Source organism: Phacochoerus africanus, chromosome 1 (assembly GCF_016906955.1).
Source record: "Phacochoerus africanus isolate WHEZ1 chromosome 1, ROS_Pafr_v1, whole genome shotgun sequence".
NCBI classification, from domain to species: Eukaryota; Metazoa; Chordata; class Mammalia; order Artiodactyla; family Suidae; genus Phacochoerus; species Phacochoerus africanus.
Genome location: NC_062544.1, coordinates 287,420,108 through 287,426,502, shown reverse-complemented (window position 1 = coordinate 287,426,502; position 6,395 = coordinate 287,420,108). Strand labels below are relative to the sequence as shown.

Below are 6,395 nucleotides of genomic sequence, written 5' to 3'. Positions count from 1 at the left end.
TCTCGGAGCACAGCAGGCACAGCATCAGCACAGAGCAGGAAGCCCTGGCTAGTTGGCCACGGGTGCGTCTGCTCCCTTTTATAACTATTAATAAAACCGACTTGAGCGACTAAGCAAAGGCACGTCTGGTGTTTGGCTTAGTGGGGGGAAAGCAGAGGAGCATTCCTTGTGACCCACCCCCACGTCGCCACCTCGCTTTCGTTCCCAGTAGGGACACGTGATGGGGGCGCTGACATGAGCCTCTACTCCCGCAGGAAGCGTGTTCCCAGAAAGAATTATCTGGGGGCGGGACGGGCGGGGTGGGGGGTGTCGGAAATTCCGACCGCCCTCCTCCGGGCGGGCTCCCGCCGGCAGCGAACCGCGCGCGGTCTCTCTTTCTGGAATGGGTGGCGTCCCGCGGGCAGCTGCACATTCGCAGCAGACCCGGCCGAGCCCCGGACCTTCAAAGGAAGACTGCCAGGGCCTCCTCGAACCGCAAAGATGACACAATTGCCTGAGCTCTTGGTCGGGGCTGCTCTGGGTGGGGTGTGTACCCAAGGGCGTCTTAGAAGCTGAGGGGGCGTTCCTGCAGGGCAGACGGTGTAGAAAACAGGAAATAGCGCCCGAGGTGGGGTTCCTCGGGGACTAGAGGTGGCACCGAGAGCAGACCTTCCGTCTGGATGGGCACAGGGGCATCCGGCCGAAACGCCCGGCGGCAGCGGCCTCCAGACTTACATTTTAATGCAGGAGACCCTCTCCCCTCGGGGCGACATTACACGGGGCAGAAGCAAAGCAGAGCTCAGGAAGGCCGGCATCCAGGCGCCTCACGCCGCAGCTCCGCTTCCTCCTCCGCTCTGCTCGGCCCTCTCCGCCCTGGGGTGTGTCTTGCAAGATGATTTAAGAAGCGCTGTCTTAGGTACGGTTGTCAGGTTTGTCCAGAGAAGCTGCACCAGTAGGAGATCGAGGAGGGGGGGAGACAGAGGGGGGAGAGAGGAGGAGGGAGAGGGACTGCCCTTAAGGAGCTGGCTCCGTGACCGTGACCGTGACCGTGGAGGCTGGCGGGTCCTGAAAGTGCCGATCCGCAGAGCAAGCTGGCAGCCGGAGACCCTGGGAAGACCCGAGCACAGCGGGCAGATGCCCCTCCCTGCAGGGCCGGCCCCTGTCTCCCAGGGCCTCTGACTGAGCGGGGGGAGGCCCACCCACGTGATGGTCGATAAGCCGCTTTACTCATTTACCGAATTCATGTTAATCTCAGCTGGAAAACGCCTTCATGGCCACATCCAGACATGTTTGACCACGTAGCTGGACACCGCGGTCCCGCCAAGGTGTCCAAATACACATAAAAGCAGGGTCTCGCCAGTACATTTCAGAGCATCGCTCATTCCCGGATGGCGCGCTTCCTCCCGGGACCCGTACTCTGGGCTCCGCGCTGCTGCCGTGGCCCCAGGAAGCCACAGAGGACTCAGCCGGCGTCCAGCAGCCTCCCTTGCTTGATGTGGCTGCGCCTCGTGGGGGGCAACGGGTGGCCTCCCCTTCACTCCGTGGTAAAGCGTCTCTCAGGGGAAGGCCAAGGCCGGGGACAGCTGGCGCAGGCCTTCTTGGAAGGGAAGTCGGTAACCCCTGAGCTCGCTGCAGTGGGGCTTCCTTTAATTTCAGGACAGGCTCAAATGTCTCCTTTGCGGGACTCTGTCCCCAAGTCCCCCAAGGGAGAGCCCTCCTGTAGGCTCTCCTGATGCTTCTGTTGTCGGATGGGAAGCTGTGTGAACGCAGGGACCAGTGACAGGGACGCCAGATGCTGTGAGCCCTGGTAGAGCAGGGGCTGGGAGCTGCCTGAGCCTCATGCATCCCCCCTGAGCAGGACGTCACGGGCTGCGGGCACCAGGAAAACAAGAGCAGGGTTTGGGGGTGAGAAGCACCCAGAGGAGGGGGCGGGCAGGGTATTTGTCTTGCTAAGAGAATGAGAGACAGCTGGACAGGTGCCTCGGCCGTGTGTGTGTGTGTGTGTGTGTGTGTGTGTGAGCGTGCATGCATGTGTGCATGTGTGTGTGCTGCATGTGTGCGTGTGTGTGTGTGTGTGTGTGTGTGTGTGTTCTCCATCCCCCTTCTCTGGCTCATGTCAAAATAAGGTCACTCTGAGTGCTTCTGGAGGTTTCTGTCAAGAGCTTTTAAGGGCTGAGGTTTGGCCCCGCCTGTGAACGGATGGTGGGGCTGCCACATACCATGGGCTCTGGCAGAAGACGGGAGCCTCCCGGCCAGAGACAAAGGCCGTGTGTGGCTCCCACGGTGGCAATGGGCAGATGCCTGCCTTTGCACCAGCTCTCGGGTGACCCGGAGAGGGCCAGGTGCCCCGTGTTCAGAGGAACTTGAGCGCAGGGAGCCCGGACATGGTCTGAAAGGCAGTGTATTTGCTCAGGCTGCGTAACAAAGCACCACACACTCGGGCTTAGAAACAGCAGTGCGTCGTCTCAGTCTGGAGACCAGACGTCGCCAGGGCGCTTCCCCCGAGGCCACAAGGACAATCCCTCCCGGGCTGTCCTGGCTTCGGGAGCTGCTGGTCCTTTGTTTCTTGGCTTCGCCCCCCAGCTCTGTCCTTGTCTCCACAGGGCTTCTCCCAAGGGCCCGTCTGCGTCCGGGTCCCTCTTCAGGGACACGGCCTTACTGGGTTAGGCCCCCTCCGCAGCGAGCCCTCCTCTTACCTGATTCCACCTGCTGTGAGCCCGTTTCCAAACGAGGTCACGCTCTGAGGTCCTGGGGGTTAGGGTTTCAGCAAGTGAACTGGGAGGACATGACTGGGTCCATGCCAGGCAGCAGGCAGAAGCCTTTGGCTCTGGTCGTGGGGGATGGGAGGACGCTGTCTTTAATCCACTGGACAGAGAGCACGGCTGCTCATGGCTCCTGAGGGAGACTCCGCTTCTGACTTCCGGGCTGCTCCCTGCACGAATATCCTTGAAAAGATGGTTCAGAACTAAGGACCTTGGTACCCGTGATCTCACAAGATAAGCAGAAATAAGATGAGCCCAGGGACTTCCCATTGTGGCTCAGTGGGTTAAGAACCAGACCAGTATCCATGAGACACGGGTTTGATTCCTGGGCTTGCTCAGTGGGTTAAAGGATCCGGCATGGCTGTGGCGGTGGTGCAGGCCGGCAGCTGCAGCTCCCATTCGACCCCTAGCCTGGGAACCTCCATATGCCATGGGTGTGGCCCTAAAAAAGAAGGGGAAGAAAAGGTAAGCCTGGGAGCTCCCTGGTGGCCCAGTGGTTAGGATTTGGTGCCTTTACCACGGTGGCCCGGGTTCCATCCCTGGTCTTGGAACTGAGATCCCATCTCAAGCTGTGGCATGCTGAGGCAACCACAGCAAAGCCGGAGACCCGGGAGGTTGGTCGCCTGACAGTCTGTCATCACACGTTCCGTTCTAACCCTAATCTCTGTTGCCACACCTGTGAACTGTTCAGGGCGTAGGTGTTAGATGCCGTGGGAGCAACCCTCCTTGTTTAACCAGTGCTGTCCTGAAGGGCCGTGGAGCAGCTGCCGTGATGACAAGGCTGGCGGCCCCTCACTGTGGTGGAAGGAAGCTCGCAGTGCGGCGAGCCAAGAGCAGAAGCAGCAGGCGCTCGTCTGTGTCTGTGCCTGCACTTCTCCAGGGGCTATTGCAAGAGCTTAGTGCAGCGACTGCTGTGTTTGATCCTCCCAACAAAACAGGGAGCCCACCACTGCCATGCGCCCCACCAGTCTCATCAGCCCGGAGGTAACAGAGACGCAGAGACGTGATTGGTCCAGGGTCCGCACGGCCGATGACGCCGAGAGCCAGGACTCGAAGCCCAGAATGCTGGTTGAAGTGTTCCTGTTTTAGGCATCTTTCTGCAGTGTCTCTGTGTCACTTTGAAAAACGGTATCAGCTCTCTATTCCCAGATAGGCTTCTGGAAAGATCTAGACTAAAACATTAAAAATGATTATGTCTAGAATTACAGACACGTTTTCCTCTTTCTTGCTTAGTTATATTTTTATACAATAAAATGAGTAGTGTTTTGTGGTAAAGTGTAGATGATATTGAGTGAAACTTTTCTTTCTTTCTTTTTTTTTTGGTGTGTGTTATTGTCTTTTCTTGGGCCGCTCCTGAGGCATATGGAGGTTCCCAGGCTAGGGATGGAATCGGAGCTATAGCCGCCGGCCTACGCCAGAGCCACAGCAACACGGGATCCAAGCCATGTCTGTGACCTACCCCACAGCTCATGGCAACGCTGGATCCTTAACCCACTGAGCGAGGCCAGGGATCGAACCCGCAACCTCATGGTTTCTAGTCCGATTCCTTAAGCACTGTGCCACGATGGGAACTCCGAGTGAAACTTTTCTTCAGGGCAAAGAAGAGACTCTGGCATCGACCCCACTTGTAAACGCCGTTAATTCTGAGGCGGAGTGGGAATCTCTACTCTGCTCCTATGTCCCGGTTCTTCTGTGAAGTTTCTCTCTGGCAGCTGAAGGATGCAAGTAGGATTCTGGTTTCTCCATGGTTTCCCGCATTCTCCGAGCCCAGCCGTCTTTGTCTTGATGCTTCTGAAGCTGTAGCAGGATTCCTTGTCCACCGCTGTCCTCTTTCCTTGTGGCATATGCAAGGCTCAGGCTGGTCCCTCTCGTCTCTTGTCGCCATGTTTTCTTCAGGAAATAAATCCACCCCCGCAGCTTTGGGTGCTGCACCCAGCGCAGGGCAGGCACCCACGCTGGGCAGTGCAACAACGGTGCATCTCTTGTCATGACGCAGAAGAAAAAGGCGCCGCCAGCGGAGGAGCAGAGCGTGTGAAACAACTTCTAGAAATATCCAAGCTTGTGGAGAAAGGAATGTCACACATCCACCAGGGAGAGGCAAACCAAGGGCACATTGTGATGCCCTCGCATGTGCACCTGACACCATGGCGCCAGGCTCTATGTCGCAGCCCGGGACAGAGGGTGGGAGAAAGGGAGAGAACAGAGCTCAGCAGCACGCGCAGACACACACCGCGGGAGCCGGCTTTACGGATGGTGTTGTTGCAACTGCCTACTCTAGGCAGGAAAAATAGACTCATATACTTCACAATGTGTAAGAGAATTAGAGCCCTCAAACCAGAAGAAAGAAGGAAAGCTAATACAATGTCAGATCCAGGGGGGAAAAGGAAAGCTAAGGCCTTGGTTAAACATCGTTTTAATAAGAAATCTTAACACGTGTCTAGAAGAAAACTCATGTATTCACAATACGAATGAATCACATGACTTCACAGCAAATCTTAAGGAAAAGTAAAGAAACCCAAACCCCGCAACACTGAATACGAGTAAGAATATAACTGGAGATACAGGACGGGTTCATTTTATGTAAGAATAAGATGATAGTAATAATTCTCTGGCAACGCATTTGAACACTCGGAGGAATTAGGTGGTTTCCGAGCAAAGCAGACGTCACCGATATGAACCCCTGAAGAAGTATGGAGAATAAACACAGCAACATAAAAAAAATAGAAAGGGTGTTGGAAGCATGTGCCGTTGGAAGAGTCCTAATCGGGAGCTGGAAGACGGTCACGCTGAGCCAGTCCCACGGGATCGAGGCTCTTTCTCTTGGAGGTGGTCGTCTTAGTGCAGGAAGGCCGGAGGGCGGCCCTATTTGAGGAAACACCTGCAGGAGTACCTAGAGTGCAGCTCACGTTAGCAGTTTATGTCCAAATGGCTCAAAGGACAGAGAGCTCATGTAGGCACCGGTGGGCATGCGAGAGACGCAACACGGCAGAGCATGAACAATTGCTGCTTCAAAGCACATCTCCCATTAGACTTTCTGTAGACTCGACACGTTTTTAACATGTTACAGGAAAAGAAGCCTCGAACCTTTTCACACACGAGGCCCAGTGTCACCTGGAAGCAAATTCTTACCATAGTCAAATATTCCAAACCGTGGACAAGAGCCTGGCAAGCACCCCGAAGAGTTTTGTGAAGCTGGTATAACCCAGTATCACTCCACGACCAGGACAGTAAGTTCACTGATTGATTCCCGTTGCTGAAAGCCAGGACGCAAGGCTGAGCCCCACGAGGTGTGGTCTGGGTGCTGGGGCGTCAGACATCACCCGAACCAGTGACCAGCCCCTCCCCAAAGGAGAGGCAGTGAGGTACTGCGAGCTTCGGCAAGGAGGCGTCCCCAGAGGAGTAATCAGACCGGGGGGGGAGGGTTCTGGGGAAGGGGCCCTGCCTGGAGCAGCTCTGGGGGGCAGGAGGCACCGCCTGGACGTGGTGGGTGGGTGGCTGATGAGGCCAGACCCCAGGCTTGAAGGCCACACCCTGGATGCTGTCTTTCTCCTGGGAGCTACTGAAGGGAGACCCACCAGGCCAGGGTTGCTACGAGCAGGCGCAGGAGGCCCAGAGGGTGTGGGAGAGGGCTGGGCAGAGGCAGCATGGACCAGG

The 6,395-nt window shown here is 56.6% G+C and overlaps 1 long non-coding RNA gene across 1 annotated transcript; it reads left to right on the top strand.

Moving 5' to 3' along the window:
• Window positions 1–306: 306 nt before the first annotated feature.
• Window positions 307–3,948, top strand: LOC125137323 (uncharacterized). The gene is made up of 2 exons (XR_007137405.1): window positions 307–895; window positions 3,433–3,948. It is a non-coding gene; the product is annotated as an uncharacterized LOC125137323 (long non-coding RNA).
• The last annotated feature ends 2,447 nt before the right edge of the window (window positions 3,949–6,395 follow it).